The sequence below is a fragment of the Emydura macquarii genome, unplaced genomic scaffold (assembly GCF_026122565.2).
Source record: "Emydura macquarii macquarii isolate MOO-44397 ecotype Brisbane River unplaced genomic scaffold, CSIRO-AGI_Emac_v2 contig_2369, whole genome shotgun sequence".
Taxonomy (NCBI): domain Eukaryota; kingdom Metazoa; phylum Chordata; order Testudines; family Chelidae; genus Emydura; species Emydura macquarii.
The window spans coordinates 983,265-1,006,521 of NW_027132506.1; positions in this window are offsets into that span (position 1 = coordinate 983,265).

Consider the following 23,257-nt stretch of genomic DNA (forward strand, 5'->3'; position numbering starts at 1 on the left):
GTTTAAAGAGGGATTTCACTCAGAATAGCAGTTGAGCCACAAGCTTGGAACTGGGCCAGATCAATGCACTTCATCATCCCCTGGGATAATGATGACAGGAAAGGAAGAGTAGCATTTCTCAAGAGGCCGGATGCCCCTCTGTCAACATTAGCTCCATTTGCCCTCACATCCCGGGTTTCTTCAGACTCACACCTGGCTTTATCAGCACCAGCCTCATTGGCTGGCACCAGAACTCTGCCTGGGCTCTGTCAGCTCTGCCTTAGTCCTGGCAACCTTAGTTGCCAGCCATGGCATTCCTGCATCTGCTGCCACAGTATGGCAGGCCCCGTTAGCCCTGGCACTTGTCTTTGTTAGCCACAGCCTCGAGTTAAAGATCGGGAGGGGGTGGAATGAAGCATTGCAGAAATGCCAGGGTGTTAATAAATGGGCAGTGACACAGTGGTGATGGATACTGTGGAGACAGAGCCATGAGCATAATTGTGCAACTAGAGTGAGGGGAGGGGGAGCAAAGCCTCCTGGGGAGGGGAGGAAGGTGAGAGCATTGCACTTTGTCTCCTGGGGAGAAGGCGATGACTTGAAGACAGCTCATCATGGGCCCAAGAATTAGGTCAGAACCGGCCGCTGGGCGGAAGACGTGCTGATGAACAGCGTCAGCGCCCCTGCAGCCATGAAAACAGCAGAAAGGCTGGAGAAGGTACCCTGGGGATAGGCATGACGACGACACCTCCACCTGCCTAGTGCCTCCCTTGCCTTTCAGCACATGCAGACGCCTTGGTTCAGGGCATGCACGGCACCTGTAGTGAGGACTGCTCCCCGCTGGCTTAGCACCTTCATCATATCCACCCCCATCAGGACATGCACCGCAGGGCCCCAGAGCACAGGTTTCGAGCAGCTGTGCGATTCACCCCAAGCGATCATGGGCAGCTCCTGGTTTCTCTTTCCTTCTAAGGCCTGCTGATTTGCAGCATTCCTGCGATCTAGGTATTTGAGAGGGACTGAAGATAAATGAACAGGGAGGGACTCCAGGCATTACTCACCCCTCCCTACAGTCTTGTCAGGAGTGGCGTCTCCTGGCTTCATTACCCTGATTGCTATCTCGTTTTATGCAGGGAGGGCCCTCAGCCGAACCCCCCATCCAAATGCTCTCCAGCTGTCGGGGCTGGGAAAGTGGAGTGTCAGCAGGTGGAGGTCCACCTGGTTCCCGCACAGGATCAATACATGCTGAGCCAGATTCCCTGCCCTGACCCTTGTCGAGTCATTCGCACCAGACTACCACTCTGATCAGGTAACATTTCTACAGCCAGGTGTAAATGACCATAACAGGCACCTGGCAGGGGAGACCTGCCTCCCCCCCTCCATGGGGTCTAGATGTATTGGTCATTCACACCACTATAGTGAACATACTTGGCCTCTGCTTTCTCCCACAGCCTGCCTGTTCCAGACCCCTCTGCCCAAGGAGCCACTCCCTTGCTAGCCAGGATGGCCTTAACAAGCTGCACCCAATGGCCAGAGTCCCCTTGCAGGGCTCCAGTGCTTGCTAATAGGGGGAGTATACAGCAAAGAGAGGGGCTTTGGCCCTTAGTTTGTGCTATTCTGTCAGAGCTAGGGGGAGGGAATCTTCACCCATCAGGAAAAGGCCCTGCTGGCCCGGAGACAGGTGTTTGGGGCAGTTGATACTGGCTGGACCTAGACGAGGAGGAGCTGCACACTGCACCATGCATGGTCTGGCCAGGTATGTCCAGCCCCACCCACTCCAGCAGCCTTGGTACCTCCGTGAAATGGTATCCAGTCCCTGAGGGGGAGGGTCAACTTGAATTTCGCCTACAGCTATTTTCCAGCGGGCAGATTTAATGGGGGGGGGAGCCAGCTTCCCACCCCTGCTAAACCAGGAAGCAGATTACCTCCTTCCCCTTACCCCGCCCCTCCACAAAAAGCAGGGGGGAGCTTTTCCCTACAGAGCCTGTTGACCTCTGCCCCCAATTTCAGAGACTGCTGGGCTTTCTGCTAGAGAGACCTCCCCCCCACACACACACTCACTTTCTTTCCCCAATTTCAGCGGGCCTGGCACTTTCCAATCAATCTAAGGAGGGTGCTCGGGGTGGGGGAGGAATTCCAGGGCGAGCCCTTAGTTTTGTTCCCCTCCTGGCAGCCTTTGTCCTGGGCTCACTTTCCCCTTTTGTGCAGCCTTCCCCTCCCGCCCGGTGGGTTGCCACAGCGATGAGCAAGCATGGCCTAGCCTGCTTCGTTCCCAGCTCGCCCTCCCCTGCTGCTCGGAGAAAGGAGCGCTGGGCCCCCAGCTGCTGAAAGGGAGGGGATCTTTCCAGCTAGTGCCCCCATTGCACGGCTCAGACGGCCGGTCTTTGCTGAGGCCTGCCCTACACCTACATATTAGTTCGACCTGGCGCCGCCGCTTGGGGTGGTGGCAGGGAAAGGGATGGAGGCCAGGTACGGCTCCTGAGTGGGAGCTCCCCATTGGCTGGCTGCGCGGGGGCTTTGTTCTGCACAGGCCGCAGCTCTGCAGACGCAGCCCTCCAAGAGCGCGCGGCGGCTTAGAGCAGGCGAGCGTGTGCGGAGTTGGGGGGAGGCACTGCAGCCTGCTGATGCAAAGCAAAGGGAGGATGGCTGTGCACTAGGAACCCCCCTCCTTCCCTCCCTCTCCCCCCTGCCCCTCCTCCCCTCAGCAGGGCAGGGGGGCGGGCGAGCGGGGGAAAGCAAAGCCAGAAGCAGCTCACTATGGCAAGTGCAGCTGAGGCAGGTGCCATCTGGTCGCCCTCACCTCTGCGCTGCCTCCCTCGGTGGCGAGCGGGAGAAGAGGACGAGGCTGGCTGGCTAGCTCAGGTAGGACCTGGGGTTCACTGGCTTCTCCCAGCTGCCCGGGCTTGCAGTTGTCGCATCCTGGGGTCGATCCAGCGCAGGAGGGTGCATGCATGGGGAGGGGGTGTTGCAAGGGGGGTAGGTAGCAACTTCCCTAATGGGACTGCGAGTTATTCGGGTTTCTCAAAGTCCTACCGGCCAACCTATAAAGAGAGATATTTGCGGGCAAAAAATCCTTCCCCTTCCAGCTCTCCTGAAACAGAGTGGGAGATTTTGGGAGGGCTTGGGGTGGGTGGAATAGGGCTGTTTGGCTAAAAAATTAGTGTGCTAAGAAGGGGCTCAAGATAGTGGGTCTGAACATCTTGGGGATTGGAAGTGAAAACAAAGGTGTGTGCGCGTGTGAGGAGCAGGGCTCGGAGATGCCTTGGGAACCTTTAGCGAGGGCCATGTGTATGCAGAGCGGCGGGACTCTAACACTCCGCTTGGAACGAAGTAAAGACTGCATCTCTGAAGAGCCAGGGCTTGGCTAGAAGCTGTTGAGAAAACATGCGGCCGGATAGGGTCAAAAGAAACATTAGTGTAAAAAGAGCAGCCTTGCAAATTTTTCTTCAGAGCTCCAGGAAAAGTTTATTTCCATTGTATTCAGCTCAGTGGTTTCACTCTGACGCTAAGATTTCCATCCCAAGGGGGACAACTTAAAACTTTAGCTAGGTGTAGGGTGATCAGATAGCAAGTATCCTTTTTTTTCAGAGATGGCGGTATAGTTGCCATAAGACAAAGCCCCTACTATCGGGATGATCCTGATAACATCGGGACGTCTGGTCACCCTATCTAGATGAGCGAGTGTTTCAACGTGGGGTCTTGGGGAGCATCTGCTCCTGGATATTTGGTGTAAGGGAGAGCAATTGGTTTCTTAGCTCTTGGAGGGGGAGGGGGTTAGAAGCAGCTGGGTGAGGGGAGGTGACTGCCTGGGTTTGTAGACTACGGTTCCCTTTGATTTCGTCTCCAGTTTCTCTTCTTCCTAGAGCGGTCATCTGGAAAGAGAATCCTAATTGCATTGTACTGAAAACTTAACTCCTCCTGCATTTCAGACCTGAAACACACATTCTCTCTCCCCCCATCCCATTCACACTCGTCAATAGTTCTCATGATTGCTTTGTGTCCAGAGACCAGATTCTGATCTTGGTTACACCAATGTGAACGTGTAGTAAACCCATCGATTTCAACAGAATCGACAAACTCTGTGCTTTACATCGGTGCAACTGAGATCAGAATCTGTGTCTTAAATGTCCCATTTCCTCCTCCTCTGTGCTCAGGCCTTTGATCTGTTATCTGCACCTTTCTGAATAGTCCCTGATATTCATATTCTTCTCATTCTGTGTCTTTCTGTGTATGTTCATGTCTCTCTGTTTGTGTGTAATACATAAATACATGAAAAAACACACTGTCAGTGAAGAGTATCTACACACACTCTCTCTCTCTCCTTTATTGTAGCATCTCTGCCAACAAAAAATCTGTCAGAGATTTCTTTAGTAATATTTATTTTCACCAGGTTTATAATTTAGCTATTAAAATCTAGGGTGGGCTGGAATTTGGTGCACGGAGTTCTAGCCTGAAATGTATCTGTTTGTTTTACAGGTGGGGAAAAAATGTGGACATTTTAAAGTTATACGAGTGTTTCTTAAACAAAGACAAAAGTATTTGGTTTCCTCCACATTTCTGAGAGTGGGGGGAGAAGCCTCCTGGTTTAAGCTGAATGGCTCTAGCTCTGCAATCTGAACAGGGACTGGATTTGTAATAATAAAGACAATAAAAGGAGCAGCGGTGTCAGGGTTTGTGCATGCGCGATCACAGCTTCCATTGCGTTATTCACTCTGCATATCTATATCAAAACAGGGACAGAGCGACACTATGCGCTGATACCGCTGGTTAGCACTGTACGCAACACGCTCTAACAATAATATACCATTTAAGATGCCCTTGACTGGGTTTATTTTAGGTCTGGGGAGATCTGCATTTTCATTCGCATTTCCCCCTAATATCTACCGTAATGGACCCAGGAGGTGTGCAGGGCCAACGATTCCCCGTAAAAGATGGCTAAGATTTTGCACTCATTAAAACTAGGGACTAACAATGCTGGTTTGGATCAGGCGCAGCACAGAAAAGCATCAGGCACATGTCCCTTCCACGGGCGTTGCCGATGCCCTTCAGTCCTGACCTGCAGCCCCCCTACTATTCTGCTGCTTGGGCAACCAGCTACACCAGACTCCAGCAAATAAACAATTAACCACTAGTGACAAGGATGAGACCATTCACCTCACTGCCACTGGCCACCTAAACCTGGTTTGAAAGCCAGACTTTCGCACGTCACGTCATTTCAGAAAAATTCAGGGGTGGGAGGAATTTGTGGCTGCATAAAGAACATTATATGTGATTGGATCACATCCTGCAGGCAGGGGAGGGGTCAGGATGGGGCAATTGGCCCCCTTGTCCCATAGCAAATGACACTTCTGCTACCAAGATAAAAGTCCATGGTGTATGCAGACCAGCTATCCAGCCACTGACCCAATGAGAACTCCCAGTGATTTTCAGTCACATAAGCAGGCTATGGGAATGTGGGGCATGATGTTCCCTTCACATAAATGACATGGTAAGGGGCTTCCAAAATCACAGCTGGCAGAGATGGAAGAGACCTGGCCCTGCCAAGAGGCTAGTTCAGGATCAGTCCCACCGAGGGCCTTCTCGGGTACTTTATTCATTATTGGTTTAGGTAACACAGGTACTGGGGCTAACCCCACTTCCCTTGGGCTCTCTGGTTGTGCTCTCATCAAGGCATTAGGGAGTTTGTAGGTATTATTCAGCGCTCCTTTACAGGGCAAAGTGAGGTCCGAAGGCTGCCATCCTGTCGCTGATTCGCCCTGTGGCTGGCACACGGGTGTCCAGTCACCAGGTTGTCTGACTATGCACTTTGAGTTTTGGAACATCAAGACCCAGCAGAGTCCAGGGGTAGAGGGTCCCGCATACTCCAGCATTCTTCTCCGTGGTGGGGAATAAACCATTCCTGTAGATCCGGATTAATCCTGAAGGGCTCCAGCTGCGGGCTCCCATTGCAGTCAATGAGATTTCCACATGCATAAGCCATCGCTATATAGCAGATGTGTCTAATCTATCATGGGCATGTGATTTTGTGACTCAGCGCTGGGTCCACAAATGGTCTGCCAAGCCCTGGGCCCACTGAAGTCAGGGCTAAGATGCTCGTGGGCCTCCAGGAAATGGGGTTTTGCCCTATATTTGTTCAGTGCAACCAGATGGTTAGATATTCAGCTACCCAAGCCGGAGATGCAGATCTGAGTTTGGGGGCAGGAAAAATGTGGGTATTGAGTTTGGGGGCAAGGAAACCTACGTGAGTATAGGCTAGATCTTCAGCTGGCGTAAACCAGAATAGCTTACAGACTTCAGCGGAGCTGTGCCACTTTATACCAGCTAGGTATGTGGCCCATATTCATTAGCCAGCGAAGCAAGGAAAACTCTTCTGCTTTATCTCCAGACTGGGATTTCTAGAACAGAGGGGCAGTTCATCAAAGCAGCTTAAGCCTGTGCTGTACGTGTGTTCTTAACCATCTCTTCATAAAATCAGTGTTAAGTGTGTTGCCTCAGTTGTGTATCTGCTCTCCAGGGCCCTTTTTTCATGGTCCATGGCTTTGCCATCTTCCTGTTTACTCGGTCTGCTTAAGGTCTCCTGTAGAGACACAGGGCTGGATGTTTTGGGACGGTACTGCTTCTCTGATGAGCCCGAGGATAGGGAGGGGGATCAACCTGCTGATCTCAGAACTGGACCCAGATCCCAAGAAGCATTTGAACCTAGGGCCAGCTCTCCTCTGGGCTACAACTTCCCATCAGTGTGCATGGCTAACTCCCATTGACAGTAATGAGAGCTGTATAGGCACAGAGAGGTGAGAAGATACCAGTTCTCCCACGTCCCCATGCTGATGTTGACTCCCGTTGAAATGAATGTAAGTTACAGCCCCTCCGGGTCAGACTTGGATTCTCTCCCTAGACTGTACAGTGCACAGAACACTGTACTGGCGAGACGAGGGAGTCATTCTGCTAAGACTCCAGTCCGAGTCCTGAAACGCTATTGTCTTCCAAAAACCGCAGCTCCGAGGAGTCTGATTTTCTGCATATCTGTGTGAGCGCTGGCTACAGAGGCACTGCTCCTAACGGAGAAGCATAGCTGGCCTCCTCACCTCCCGCCCCCCAGAAAATGCAAAAATTAGGACCTGATCAAAAGCCACTGAAGTCAAAGGACAGGCTCCTATTGGCTTGCATGGGCTTTGGATCGGGCCCATAGAGGGTAAGACATGGGTTCCCCAAAGCATTTACCCTTCGGTATAAAAGGTGCTAGCTCTGCCTGTCCAGTTGTGGTCTCTCTCTCTCTTTCCATTTTGTTTCTCTTTGCCTTTTGTCTCTGCGTCTCTTTTGCTTTTCAGCCCCTGCCTTTTTTCACTCCTTCTTGTCTTGGTGCCTATTTTTTTCAAACCCTCTCTCTACCCCCCTCTGTTGCTCTCTGTTCTTCTTCTCTCTCTTTCTTTCATGAACAGTCTGTCTTTCTTTCTAGCCTACTTCTTTGTTTCAGCTGAAAAATTGCTTCCCTTTTAAAGTTCACTCTGATAGTTGCCCTGGCAAATCAATCCTCTAGAGAACAATTCTGCAAAGGTTAGTGCAGGAACCAATGACAAAATCTCCTCTTTCCCTCCAGTCTGAATTCCTTACTCAGGAGTAACAGTGGGTTCTTCCCAATAAATACCTGCTGTCACTTTCCAGGGATGGCAGAAGCCAGTGGAGAGAAGACGTTGTTTAGACTTACGGGTCACGGATGCAGCTGTTTAGAAGCACCAATCAGAGCTATTTGGCTTAGCAAAGACACAAGCATGAACGAAATGCACAGGTACATGTCTGTATGCGTTTTTAGCACTCTGTGAGTGCATTTGTGGTAGGTTCGTGTGTGTTGCTGTGTTTGTATCCGTGTTTCAGGGTGCTGGAATCAGAGTAGTACCGGTGTGTGTTTAGCCAGTTTGTCTCTCTCTTTGGTGTTTTCTTTGTAAGATGTGCTGGCTGTTTGTACTGCTGTGTTAGTGTGTGCGCACGCCTCTGTACAATTGTATCCGTGCCTTGATGTGTTTGCACTGAGGTCTCCATGTGTATTCTGAGTGTTTCAGTGTGTTTGGTTTGCTGGCTCAGTGCATTTGTACTGCTTTTAAGGCATTTGGTTGCAGTGTCTCAGTGCGTCCGTTCAAGCGTCTCAGTCTATGGGTGTTTTTGGTTGTAATGTCCACCTGTTTGTTGCAGCGTCTGGGTGTCTCGGAACGCCTGGCTGCTGTGGCTCAGTGTCTCAGGGCGACTGCTGCATCATCTTGGGGTGTCTGGTAGCAGGGACTCCATGCATCTCGGGGGGTTTGGTTGCAGCCTCTCAGCGTGTTTGCTGCAGCGGCTCTGTCTCAGTGGGTCTGTTGCAGTGTCTCAATGCACCTCTGGGTGTTTGATTGCGGTGGCTTGGCGTGGCTGACTGCAGAAGCTTGGCATGTATTTATCAGTGTCTTGGCTCACTGATGGCTGAGTGGGTTGATGTATCACTGTCTATTTCTGTGTCCAGGTTTGTGTTTGTCTGTACCTCTTTGGTTTTGTGTTTGTCTTTGACACTGATGGTGTCTTCAGGAAAGAATCCCGGTGAACTTTGGTGGAGTGATGTGTGGAGTCTGCCTTTGCTTTGGATAGCTTCTCAGGAGCCTTTGAGACTAAACACATCCCCAGCTAAAGAAAGAAAATGTACTGCATGGACGGCCAGGACTGATCAGTACTTTCTGTGTGTGTATGATAAGCTGAATTTAGGACATGTTTCCTATGATTTTCAAGGAACTGCTTTGGGGCCAAAATCTGTTGATTTTATCATCCAGTGGGATGCATCCCCACTGAATTTGGAGAGCAGAATACGGCCCTTTGGCTATAATTGGAGAAAGAAATGAGTAGTTTTGTCATGATCTTTTATCTGTTAAGGAGGTTGGACCTGGAATTTCAGTAAGTCATTGTGAATTTCATGCCATCTCAATGAGACAGAGCTTCCTAGCTCTAAACCTTAGAGGCTAGTGCAGTAGCCTGGGTGCAAAGGGTGATCCCCCAGCCTTGTCTGTCTCAGATGTCCTCTGTAGATCGAGCCATACCCACCCCTGCAGGGCAGGAGAAGCGCTGCATGTCCCCACTGAGGGTCTTCAGTAACTCTGCCAGCATCTCCCCTGACACAGTTTAGTGGCTTTAGAATCTGGGAGGAAACCAGATCCAGTACATGCGGGTACCAATAAATCAGGATCTACCCAAGTCAGATTTTACTAGAGATGGGTCTCGGGCTAGAAAGAGGTATGTTCTAGATTTATTGTCTAGTGAGTGTGGGCACTGGACTGTACCTTTTATAAGACACCATTTCATTGTCTGAGGCAGTAAATAGCTGGTACCTTCCTCCCTCAGTCTAAGTCTTTCGGTCTCTCTCTTTTACACTCATGAATGGCTCTGAAAGAAATAAAATAAGGAAAATCAGAGGAGAACTGACCAAGGAGTGGACAGAGCTCATCATTCCCTGTAACCACATTCCTTCTTCAGAGCATTATAAAGATTGTGGGTGTGTGGGGTTGGTGGATGGATGTATATGTGTATATATCTGAATGTATCATTGTGTTTGTGTAGGGACAAATAACAAGATACAGATATACGTGCAAACATATACAACTTTTTGGTGACTTCTGAGAGCTTCAAAGTCTTAAAATAAAACTACTAAATCAATGTATACTGCAGTACGGCTGAGGAGAAGTTAGGGGATTAACAAAGCCCCAAGAAATTGAAATCCCATTTCTTAAAGTGAAAAAAAGGGAATGGACTGAGAAAGATCTGAACTATCAATAGCAGAGAGAATGTGAATAGAAACGGGGTAGTATCAGCGCTTAGAAATAGAGTAATTGATACTGCACATATTCAGGTAGACAGACAGATAGAAAGAAATGATGAGAGGGATTGCATGGAGGGATTGATGGATTAAAGCCAAGAAAGTGATTGCACTCCCAGCAATTTGTTGCAACTGTGCCAGTCAGACGAAGACTATGGCATTCAAGCAGACGTCCCCAGTGATATCCAGTAACCGATGCCCCTTTCCCAGCCTCCTCCTCCCTTTCCTCCTTTTCCGTAAAGAGCCTGCTCTTGCCAACTCTTGTTAATGCAGGTATCCTGCTGTGTTCTTTCTTGTGTTGTAACTTCAGTACCAAGGTCGACGTTGCAGTGAGCGAGAGCAGGGGTGGGAACTGGCATTTTGGCAAGGAGGTTTGGACACGGTTTACTGTTTAGTGAAGCTCTGGGTTACTGTTATTTTCATGTGTCTTGTGAGCCCTGACCTAACCTAAAATTGCTATCACTGGCAATAGTCAGTAAAGTAACTGCTCTGGCCTTAAAGTCTAATCAGTGTTAAGCCCATGTAGACAACACTGGTTGGTCCCCAATCGAGATCCACTGTGCTGGGTGCTGAACTAACATAGCTAGGGGCAATCCCTTGCCTGAAGGGTTCACAGTCTAAGGACACAAAGAGATGGAAGCTGAAGGAGGGATGCAGATATAACGAACAAGCAGATGAAGCTGGTGAACAGCTGGTCCATCTTTGTTAGTTAGATGGGTTGGGTGGGAGGGGAGAAGAGGAGAGGTTGGTTTTGGTTTGGAATTTTTTTGGGGAGGGTGGATTTTTGGAGTTTGAGAGGAAGGGAGCAGGCTTCCTCAGACATCACGGCAGAGGTGAACCATGCGGGGGGATCTGAAGCAGGATAAGGGAATGGTGATTTGCTCAGGGAGTTTTCTCCAGGCATAATGGAGCAGGGAGATGATGAAGGGAGCAGCTGACCGGTGGGCACTGGAGCTTGGGGATGCTCACAAAGGCATATGGTACCTTAATTGTGTCTGGCATTCTGCCTGCATCCCGGCTACTCACCCATCCCCACAGGGAGAGACCCAATCCATCCCATTCCAGTGTCCCAGTGTCCTCACTGCCACCACTGGAGCTGCCCAGCTGGCTCTGTGCCTCCCCTGGCTGGCAGTACTGGAGGAGATCGTCTCCAGGCATGCCACTCGCTGCCTGCATGGAGAAGCCTTGCACCTGTCTCACTATGTCTCAAACCATTCCTGACCCCCCAGCGGGCCGAGGTGGATGTGGGAGGGGGTTAGAGTATGCAGGAGTCATCCATGGAACCAGTCACTACCCTGGCTGCCCAAACACCCCATCACAAGCCGCAGACTATCTTGTCCATGCAAATTTCATCCACTGGACAACCATCTCCCTCCTAGTCTACAAGACCTTCCACAGACTTGCCTCTCTAACCTTGTCCCTTCCTGCTATTCAGCCTCTTCCGTACACATCTCTCTGTGCAAGTTCTTGGTCTCTCCAGAAGACCCATCTCCTATGCTGCCCCCAATGTCTGAAATGCCCACATGATCTCCTTTACCTCCTCTCCCAAAGCCCACCATTCCACCGGCCTATGACTGCCTAGTCCACTGGCTCATAAAGCACTCCGATGCTGTGCTGTTTCCACCAATGGATTGCAATCCCCCAGGAAGGATCACCTTATGCTTTGGTACCAAAGGTGCTATAGCACCAGTTCCTGGACTGATGCATTTTCCTTACAACCTCTGCCCAGGGTGGCTTTCATGTTGAAAGCATCTCCCAGCGATGGCCCCTCATGGCCACACCTAGTCCGAAGAGGGTGGAAAGCAGCACATTGCTGACCCAGCTTACCTCACAAGACGCCCACCTAGGACTCAGGGGATGCTTGGTATCCCTCTGGCACCTATCCCCACTTCCATTCCTCTACCTTAAATGGCCTAAGTCATTTCCTTGCCCTGTTCTCTCAGTGTCTCCCAGGCCCTGCACATTTCGTTTCCCAGGCCCCAGATTACAGTGCTCTGTCCTTTCCCCAACACATAGGCTGCAAAAGACAGTTGAAAGCCTCATGACTCCCTAGAGTCACCCCAGCCTACTTGAGTCACCTTAGCAATTGCTACCCAAATCCATTTCTTCTGCACCCCCGACCCTGGGCTTATGGACCTTGCAGATGCTACTGTGTCCTGAGGTTTGGTTAAAGTCCCTGTAAAGCACCACATGTGCCTCTGGAGATCTCCATGGGACCATTCAATACAAATAGATGACAACAGCCCTGGGGTGAAGCGTGCCTCTGGATTTCACCATCCCTTGTTTGTTACTTCATTATAACCCAAGCCCAGCGAGGGAGGGGCCAAAACTGCAACCATTTGTCCCAGTGCTTCTTTCTTCACACTGGGGCACCCAAGCTTGGAACAACTCAGGGTTTGATTTTCCAAAACTCGACCAACCAGATTTAGCAAAACCAAGATCATCTCTGCTTTTGCCTGCCCTAAATACACAAAAACTCTCCCTCACTTCTATGATATTATGCCATAACTTTCCTGGAGACATTCCCTTAGCATCTCCATCTCCCCCACTGGCTCAAGACCAACTCACAGATCAGCAGGCTCTTTCCTAGATCTCTTCTTATCTATGGCCATTTATTTCAGTGTCCCTCTTTCTCCATTGGACCGGGTCACACTAAGAGAGGGCATCCATGAACTGGAATGCCTGCTGAGGCACTGGGGTTGGGCTCAGCAGATCTCAGAGCCAGCAACTGTGGCTCTGCTGCAGACCCCCTGACTCTGATCTCTGTGTCTCCCAGTTCCCCTCCTGTAAAATGGAGATAATGATCTGTCTGGTCTATTCAGACTGCAAGCTCTTTGGGGCAAAGACTGTTTCTCTCCATGAGGGTGTGCTGCAGCCAGTTCAGTGGAGCCCTCGTTGTGGTTGGAGCCGTTAGGTGCTATGCTAAAACAAATAAACAATAATAATGAAGACTGGGGAAAATTCCAGAGCTACAGTAACACCCTTCCCATCTACTCTGAAGGAAACAGCATGAGATGCCCTGTGGGGGCAGAGGGAACCTTAACAATGATATCCAAGGCCTTGTCAGAAGAGGGGGGAAATTTTCCAATGAGGTTCTCTCTGTCTCTGTAGCTTTATTCTGCCTGGCTGTGCAGTCCTCCTACCCGGTGCTGCTGTCCCTTGGCTGGTCAGAATGACAGGATTACAGCCCCATGTCCTTGCGTGTTTGTTTTCCTTTCATTGCTCCTAGTGTGTTTATGATGCAGTGACTCTGGGAACCTGAGGTGACCCTGGACATGGAGAATATAAGAGGGCCTGAGAGGCAATAAAGGTTTAATTGCCATGAGTTTAGGCTGACTGTCCTCCTCTCAAACAGGGGAGGGATTCAGGCTAAGTGGCATCTAGATCCAGCAAATAATTCAAGAAACCCCCAAATGTGAAATCACAATTTTCCTCTACCATGCCTACCCAGACTCCTTGGCCAGCCTCATCACCAAATGGACACTTCTTCCTAATTCCCATCTCCATGAACAAATGTAGGGCTGGACAGAACCTCAAGAGATCATCTATTCTAGTCCATCCCTTTCCATGCCCCATTTTTGCACCCTTTCTTCTCCCCACCACCTCCACATATATCGACTCCTTCATCTTCCCTGCCCAGCCTCTCCACATAGACTCTCGGGCCAAAGTTTCCAAAATTATCCATCAATTTTGGGATGCCCAACTGGAGACGTGGGATATCACACTGATGTAGAGCTGGAGGTGCTCAGCACCCTGACAATCAGACCCTAGATGTGTCACATAAGGCACCCAAAAAACAGGCCCCCAAAATTAATGGACACTTGAAAACATTAGTCTTAGTTTCTTTGCTGTATCTCCAGCTCCAGAGCCATTAGAACCCCAGAGATCTTCCAAGGACCCTAACCCAAGCCACCCTACTCACAAGCAGTCAAGTCAGGAGTACGTTTTGCTGTTCTTCGCCAACAAGAAGATAGTGAGGTCAGCAATTAGAGAGAGACATGATCAGCTACTATGCCAGTGAATTACAAATACCTGCACCCCCTACACACACAGCATCAGGCATTTTGTTTATGTAGCCAATGTCCGTCTAAGAATTTGTTACATTCTCTTCACTTTTCGTCCTTTTTTGTGTGTGCCTCTTTCTGCTTTCCCCCTTGCAAGTGCATTAGTCACTATGGAAACAATGATGTCATTGATGGGGCGGGGTTTAGCAATGTCCACAACTGCGGAATAAAGTCAGTGTTTAATGGCTGGCAATACACAGCAGGGCTTGTGAAATGGATGGCTGCTGTTTATGTGATAGTTATTGCAGACACTTATGCAGTAGAAAATTTTATCTCAAAGCAGTTTTCATTTCTCCTCTGTGTCCTTTTTCTCCACTGCTCTTTATCCTAATTCAGGTTCTTTTAGCATCTGCTCAGATGAAATTCAGCACACTTGTTTCTCTCACCTTTGGCCTCTCACAGGTCCTAACTACCTACATAGGACATGGTCGCTGCAGTTTGGATGCGCCCACGAACTCCACATGTTCCTCCATGTCCTGGGATGTGTGCCTAGCAGATTACGTACAACTACTGTAATAGCCAGTTCTACGTCTGCTTTTGGCATTAGACTTGCTATGTAGTCACTTTGCGTCCCTGTGTTGCATTTTCCCTGTTGTTTTTATTTATTAGGGTTATAGGACCACTTAAAAGCCCCAACTGAGATCAGGTCCTGTTCTAGAATCATAGAAATGTAGGGCTGGAAGGGGCCTTGAGAGCTCATCACGTCCAGCCCCATGCTGAGGCAGGACCAAATATACCTAGACCACTATGGAGAGGGTTTATCCAACCTGTTCTTAAAAGCTTCCAATGATGGGGAATCCACAACCTCCCTTCGATACCTATTCTAAAGCTTAACTACCCTTATAGCTAGAAAGTTTTTCCTAATATCTAGCCTAAATCTCCCTTGCTGTGGATTAAGCCCATTGCTCCTTATCCTACTTTCAGTGAACCTGGAGAACAACTGATCACCATCCTCTTTATAACAGCCCTTAGCATATTTACTATTATGCTAGACACATACACACATTATGCTAGGTAAGAAGAGTTCTCAGAGAGATTATAACCTAAATAGACAATACAGACAACGGAAATATTATCAGTCTCATTTCACCAATGGGAAAGTGACGCACAGAGAGATTAAGCGACTGGCCCAAGGTTACAGGAGGAGTCTGTGGCAGAGCAGGGAATCTCCTGAGTCCCAGTCCTAACCACAAGACCCTCATTCCTCTCAAGACAGGGGTAATCAATGGCATTCTTTGCCACCCCCATAGGGGTGTTGTGAGAATGAATGTTTCAGAAGTGTTGTGAAAGACACTAGAATATAAGAACGCGCTTTCTTAGTACCATCAATCATCCTGTGTCCCAGATCTAAGTACTGGATTTATTCGTTACATTTAGCCACTCCAAAACTAAATAGAAAAGTTATACAGTGGAAGAACTGCAAGGTATGCCCTGAAAGACCTGTGCTCCCCACCAGAGAAACACTGGGCCATGCTTCTTTAGTGCCCTGGCTCTCTGCACTGTGAATGGCAATAGCTGTAATACAAAATAAACTAGCCCTGGACTATCTTCTCCCTCCTCCTCAATCTTCCTCCAACTGCTGCTGCAAACTCTTTGCTAAGCTAAGTGACGGTTTGATTGCTTCTGGGCTTTCCATCTGTTTGATCAGCATTTCTGCAAACATTTCATTCTTCTGAGCCCCTGAATGAATCCCATTCTTCCTTTCCTCCCTTCCCTCTGGGCTGCTCATTTAACCAGACAATGCCATTCGATTTTTCATTGCTGCATGATAGTCCCTCCGAATGCATCTTGACTATGGTACTCAATAGCACATAAAGTTCACCTCCTTGCCGTTTTCTGTATGGATTAATCCTCTTTGCTTCAGTACCTGGGCCTGAATGGCAGACGTTTAGCAAAGCGATCTCCCCTTCCCTTTCAGTCTTGTGTTAAACTCATTTATTCAGCTGAACAAGGGAAATTGCCTCACCCCATTTCCCCTTCAACTGGAACTGTACTGCTCTTCAGATAGCCTCATCTTCTCTCATCTACTAATTTAATCTCTCCCTCCCCAGCTTCTTCAGTCCACTCTGCCACTTTTATTTCTGTTATGGTATTTCTAATCCTATCTTCAGGGCAAGGCAAATTCAAACAGGTTGGGATTTGCCAGTTCTGATCCTGTCACGCCGACACCAACTTAACATCAATGTCATCACATCAGGGTGATGATCCAGCTGAGACAGGGATGGCATAGTCGGAGACAATATTGGGACAGTCACATGAAGATGTGAAAGGAATTTCTCCTTGGACCATCAGTCATAGGCTCTTCTGGATTGGCACTGTGACCCACATGTTGACACGTTAGAACTATCAAATTCAGACCCCCAATTCAGTGTAGTAAAATTTGAACAGGACTGGGGTGTATTTTTTTTTCTTCTAAGGCATTTACCCAACTAGAGCAATGTGAGTTATTTGTAACAAACAATATCTGATGAATTTCACCTTTTTCTGCCCACAGAAAGAGCAGGACTTTTCCAAATTTGTAGAGTTGGCTGGAAAATTTCTATCAAAATGAAATTTTGATGAACATTTTTTGGATCCTCTTGCTATTTCAAATTATTCACTCATTTCTCCAGCTAGTAATTCTTGGTAGGTAAATTGTTTGCAAATGGTTCTTAATGTGTTGGTTAGCTATATAAGTCACATGGTTTCCTTTCCATTCCCCGGTTAGATAAGAAGTATAACTATCAGAATCAACAAACGTGCAAAATTCAAATTGCAAATCTAATTTAGAAAAAAAATTTAGAATTCACAACTCCCACTTCACTCTGCGCAAGCCTCTGAGCTTCAACTCCACTTTCCATGGGCATTCATGCTAGTGATGCTTACTCTCCAGAATATTTATGGAAAAGCAAACAAAAAAGGGCCATGAACACAGCCTAAGTGAATTAACAAAGACTGCTGGGGAATTTTGTGCACTGTTCACCCAACTTGTCACCCAGCAGTCTCTGCCTTGGCCTTGCCAGCAATTTATGTTGAGTGAAGAGGTTAAAAGTCAATAGAATGACTTTGTTGTATATGTCTCTACCTTACCTCTCTCTGCTACCTTCATTCCTCTTTATCCAGATACTATAGAAACCATCTCATAAAAGCTATAAAACCCTAGGATGTTGTATATTATGCTTGAGCTGCTATTATACCGGAGACAAAGAGAGGTGGATGGACAGATTACCTTGGCCTTTATTTTTCTGTAGTGTGCAAAGAAAGCCCAGAGTGAGCTTGCTCAAAGGAGAGGTGTTGCTAGTGAGCCCTCTGAATGCTCTTTTCTTTCCCTCCCAGTAACCAAACTTGTCAGCTCATAAGAAGCAGACAGAAATCCTCTCCTGGCTCCGCAGGAAGTTTTAATGTCCTTCACATGGCCAGGCCGTCCTGGCCAGCACATTCATTTCTTCATATACACAGGACATTAAAAAAAAAAAAGAGGGTTTGAGGCCCTTTGAAGGCTGATTCTATAGGGTGAACTCTCTCCTCTTCATTTCCAAAGGGCAGCTTTGCTAGAATTGGAGCCCTGGTCACCATGCGGAATGGCCTCCTGTGCCAGACACTCTCTTCAAGAGAATATAGGAAATAGCATTTCCCAGTTCTCAGTACCAACGTAAAGTCAAACGTCCCTAAGGCGGGATAATGGAACATGTCTGGGTTCAGGTGACATCTCCTGCACTTGTGGCATTTCCTCCTCCCAGTTGGCCTGTGGCCACCCCAAACAAGGGCTATTCCCTCACCTCATCCTTGTGTCTAAAGCACTGGTTGGTGTCTCCTCACCCCCATCTCCATCCTGTTCCTCTGCTGCTCATCCCACCCCAATGATGAAAATGGTCTCAGAACCTCATTTGACTCCTCACTGCACCTAGATGCCCAGAGAGTAGCAGTGGGGGAAAAAATATCTTCTACCACCTTTGGGCAAATGATTATACCCATTCCAGGCCAGCATGGGCACAGGGGCAGCAATTCATTGCCTCCAGACTGGGCTACTGCATCTCAGCCTGAGGCTGACCCAGTGCTGATAGAAGATGGTGCAGCACATGCTGCACGAGGTTCTAAGTACAGTCAAGCCAAGGGATCACGTCACAGCAGCTGTCTGCACTCTGCTCCGTGTCCCAGTGGAATTCCATGTCTGGTTTAGCTTCCTCATCTACGCGTTAGAGCCCTGAATGGTAACAGCATAGTTACCACGGTGATGGCTTCTCTCCCCACTCCCCTGCTGTCCCTGCTGTGCTTAGCCAGGATGCGCTAGCTGGTGAAGTGCAGATCTCATTTCATGACAGTCAAGTGCAGGATGGTCCTAGGGAAGTGCCCAGGGCTATGGATAAAACTTCTTCAAGAGAGCCCGCTGAACCGACATGCCGAGAGATGCATCTGCTTATACTAGCAGTTCCTCAAACAACTGTGTCATGCGGCATCTTGGGCAGACAGAATAAGCCCATCAATCTAAGACGCTCGGCTAGAGTGTGCATGGAGGAGAGCTCAAGCTTCTACGGGTAACTTCAACTCTGTAGGGCACAAAATGCCTATTCATTTATTAAATAAAGTGCCTCCCCCAATTTCTGGGTCGATTCTCCCTGGGCGACATAGCATCTGTGTCCATTCACCCTAGGTGACACGAGATCTTTGTCCAGACCCCTTGCTGACCCCTGCTCTGTGTCCAGTCCCTCTGGGTGGTCAACTCCTGGCCTGAACTGGGTCCATTCCCTATGAAGCATAGGCACTCCTCAGGCAGCCGACACACGTGGTAGTCAATTTATGCACTCAGAAGAAGCTCCCCCCAGCCATGATCCTTAGCCACCTGTGTACCTCTGAGAGAGAACGTTAGCTGGGATACTGAGGTTGTATCCGACTCCTTTTGTGAAGCGCCATGTGCATCCTCCACCAGAAGGGAGCAACGCTGAAAAACCTCAAAAGCATGCATGTGAATTGTGCATTGCAATGTTATCTCTGGGTTTGGCCTCAGATCCTGCAAATCTTCTGGCCCAGAGCTGAGACAGCTCCTCACTGACAGCAATAACGTGTGCAATTTAGAGGTGCTTCATTGATGTCCATCTACTCTCCATATGCTGGGATGTGCAGAAAGCACATCATGCTGATGCATGACATGTCCAGCTCTGGTTCCCAGCACACAGAGACAGGTGCACCTTGCTGTGGCCAGTTCCATCTTGTACCGAAACCCTGTTGTCACTCTCTCTAGTCTCCTTTAGACAGCAGTGCATTCGGAGGGCCGGCTTCCAGAATTTCTATGGTAGGAACTGACTGCAATTTTGGATAGTTAAGCTCACTGACAGATATGTCTCAATTTTCAGCGCTAGGTCTAAGCCCTAAATTAATCTCCTCCAAACCTCCCATTGCTCCTCCTACTCCCCTGGCACTATTTGTAGGCAGACAATAGATGAGACTTAAGAACTGTCCTCTTCTCCCACAGTGACAGTCTTCAGACCACTGTAGTGATGAGTCAGTGAATGAATATTCTCCATGTCCTCACCTCCCCGAGATCCCAGAATTAGGAGCAGACCTCAAAGGGATCATACTGAAATTACCTGGGGGAACTGACTACACTGATGCCTCTTTTTTTTTTTTAAATCACCCATGGCATCTATTCCTCTGCATTTCAGGGATTGGAGAGGGAATGAGACCCACCAGCTGCCATCTCTTTAGCCATTTGGTATTTAGCTAGTAGGCAATTAATTAATTAAACAATTGGTACCTAGCACTTCACATTTTAAAAACTCTGCCCAGGTACCTAATTAAATAAACAGTAATTAAATAACTAAACTTGATGGTGCTCCTGTTTTTTCCTGACGCTTGCCTGTACTCGGTGTGTATGAACCGCAGCATGTAGGTGCACGGACTGGGGACACAGAGTCATCTCGCTTATAGGCAACAGGGTAGACTTGGATTTGGGTCTTTTCCCCCTAGCGTCTACGGACACATAGCAGCAGTGCACTGTGTCTGTGGACTTGAACGCAGTGTATCCTTGGTGCTGGCTACAGCTAAATCGGAAGCTGTCTCTTCAGATCCTATTTTGTTTGATCGTTTCAGCGAGGATAACTGGATCTTTGCCTTTTTCACATTGCGCCCAAGTGTCTGCTCACTCCTGCCTGTGCCAGCTCAGGAGACACACCAGGCCCCCTGGGACTCTGGTGTCAAAGTCACACTGTCGGGCTGCTTGGTTGCTATGGCGATATCACATTTTGGGTGGGTGGCCCCACTGAGGTCGGTGGTTGTCATTTCACTGGGAGAGATGGATGCCTGGAGAGGCATGTCCACGCTTCACCTATTCTTTTGTTCTTTTGTTGCTGGCCACGTGTGATGGGAGCCTGTTCCAGAGAGGAACATGCCTATGGGATCACCGTATGTGAGCATATACGTGAGATCAGGGTTGTGACTGAGGGCATGCCAGGAGAAGACGAAACCACTCCACCCCCTGGCCAGGACCTAAATGGTAAACATTTAACAAGGGCTGGCAGTGGCACTTGGCCCTCCCCAGGAAGATGGAGCACCTTGTGTCATCCCTTGGGGAGCTTGTCACAACACACAGAGAGGCGCTGACAGGCTCAAGAGGAAGCTGGCTTCAGACTTCCTCAGTCAACCAGAAGGGGCCAGGGCTTTGCTGTGCCAGGTCGGTGTGGTAAGGGGCAGAAAGTGGGCACCGGGAATAATCATTCCTCAAAACAAGGGAATAGATGGACAGACTGATTTTACACCAGCCAAGGATCAAGCTGGAGTCAGGGTCAGAAGTCGGAGGCCACGATCAGAGCCAGGACTGGTCACTAAAGACTGGAGGCGAGGTGCCAGGGCAGGAACTGGAGGAGACGCAAGGATCAAGCACAGTGTAGGAGCACGGGGGCAACAGGGGTGAAGGCAGGCGTGAGGCAGGAGCAGAGCAGGAATCAGGAACCGGGCTGGGTGCTGGAGACAGGCACAAGCAGGGTCCAGTGCAAACACAACAGGAAATTATCTTGTTGCTCAAACAAACTTGATGTGTGTCTCCTTCTGGCTTAAATAACATAGCTGGACCAATCAGTGGAGCCGGACGATCCTCCAATCAGAGCTCCCATGGGTGGTGCCTTGCCTGGGGTGATAGTCTTAGTAGCTACTCAGCCCACCAGGGGTGTGTCTACACAGCAAAGACAAGCCTGTGGTGGGCTCGAGTGAGGGGCTGCTTCATGGCTGTGTAGACATCTGGGACCCTGCCACACTACAGGATCCTAGAGCCTGGGCCCCAGCCCAAGCCTGGAAGTCTACACAGCCATGAAATGGCCCTGTAGCCTGAGCCCCGGGAGCTGAAGTCAGCTGGCATGGGCCAGCCACAGGTTTGTCTTTGCTGTGAAGCTATAAGCTAGGTTTCAGTCAACAGAGGCCAGGAGGCAGTGGCTGTCTGGGGACTCCCAGGCCTGGGTTCAAGACCTGACACATCGCAGCTATGTGCAAAATCCAAACTTTGACCACACCCACAGGCTGATAAGGTTCAGGCTCATCTATGGCTGCTGATTTGCAGTTAAGCTATTTTTTAAGACGTGGGAACTGATCTACTTCTTCCGTTATCCCAAAGCCCTTCTCAGTCCAAGTCCTATGGATTCCTGCTAGGTTCATTCCTCGGCCGGGGAAGCCCAGGAAGGCTGACAGTAACCAAAGGGGGTCCCTCAAGCCTGCCAGCTGGTGACTGCACGGCCTGCCTGAACTATCAGCAGGAGGGCTTATGGAAAACAGCTAGTGGGAGGTTCACGCAGTTCCTGGCCATTCCCCCACCTGGGCTGTGTGCACCTCACTGTCCTTAGTGTGTGGGATGCCGCAGCTAGAGTGGCTGTTGGTGTCTTTTGCATCTCTCCATCCATGAGGCTTTCTGTTTCCATTTCTTTTGCGTTACTTTCCCCTTTGCTAACTCTCCCGGATTGTGAAGGGAGCTGCTTGAGCTGCAGAATAGCCCCCATCACCCAGGGCCCGCCTTTACCAAGCCAGGCTGTTCAGGCAAAGACGGCAGGGTAGGTGGACGTGCACTGTCACGGCCCTAGCCTCATCAGTCTCGCATGGAAGAATTGACAGCATCTGTGTCTCCATTCATGGGAGCAAGAGGATGATTGTAAAAGCTCTGGGTAGCTCTGGGTGTGTGTGCTGCATTTCAAAGAGGATGAGCAGCGGTGGGACATGGATACAGATCCAACAGCAGCAGGACAATTATGGAGCTAAACACACCACCCTGCCATAGTGCCAAGATGGTTAAAACCTGGGCTTGCAGAATATCCTTCCTCTGCCGAAAGCCACCTGTCACATGAGGGGGAAAGATGAGGGTCAGAAGGCAACCTCCACCTGAGGTGTCCTCCTGTGGCAGGCACTGACACAACAGGTGTACCTGCCTCAGTTTCCCCCTGGTCTAGCCATAAGACGAGCCCAGCCTCCCTCACTGTCTGCGTAAAGTCCCACCTCTGGGAATAATTTGTTCATGGGCACGTGCAATAGCACATAGAAACTCGTGGTAAAATGGTTCTCCCATCTGTCACAGTAAAACACAGAAAGTTTCCATGCCCGTCTCCCGGTACCACATTTCAAGGTCACCCACTTGGTTCCCAGTTCCTTTCTGCCCTTGTGGCTGTGCCCCACTCTCCCAGCCCTCCACCTGACAGCAGCCAGTCTCACGACTCTTCTACCCAACACATAGTCCAAGGACTCAGCCCTTGTTAGCCTCCCGCCACTGGCTCTCCAGCTAAGGGAGGTCGGTAGGCTAGCCCCTCCACTGGTCTGCTGGTTAATTCTTCCCTATCCCCAGGTCGAGTCTGCAGAGCTTTCCTCTCTCTGCAGCTTCCGGGTCTCTCCCAGGCAGCTCTCACCTGCCACTCTCTCCATCCTGGGCCCAGATGCCCTCTTTTAAGTGCAACTGAGGTCAGCTGACCAGTCACAGGTGCACTGGCCTCTTTCCTCTTAAAGAGCCAGTGTCACCCAATGACTATGAGACTTTGAATTCATCTGCACTCCGTGCATGGACTACATGAGGGGGAAAAAAACAACTGCACCCAGCCCTTCCATCTTATTATGTGTATTGCAGTAGTGCCTGGAGGTCTCATTTAAGATAAGGTTCCATTGTGCTAGGCGCTGTACAAACACACAAGAAGACACAGTTCCTGCCCTGGAGAGCCTATGTTCCCTTGAGACTGTTTTCTACACATTCATCATTCAAGACAGCTTCCAAGTTCTGTCCTTTGGGCCACCCCAGGAGAGGGCGATGCATGAAAGTGGGCAGGTGGAAATAACTGGTAAAGGGTGGAAGCACTCAAAGCCGATCTAAAGTAGCCGGTAAAGATCTCGCGCACAGTCTCTGCTCACTGGACAACCAGCCCCAAGTAGACAGCGCTGGTAACTAGATGAC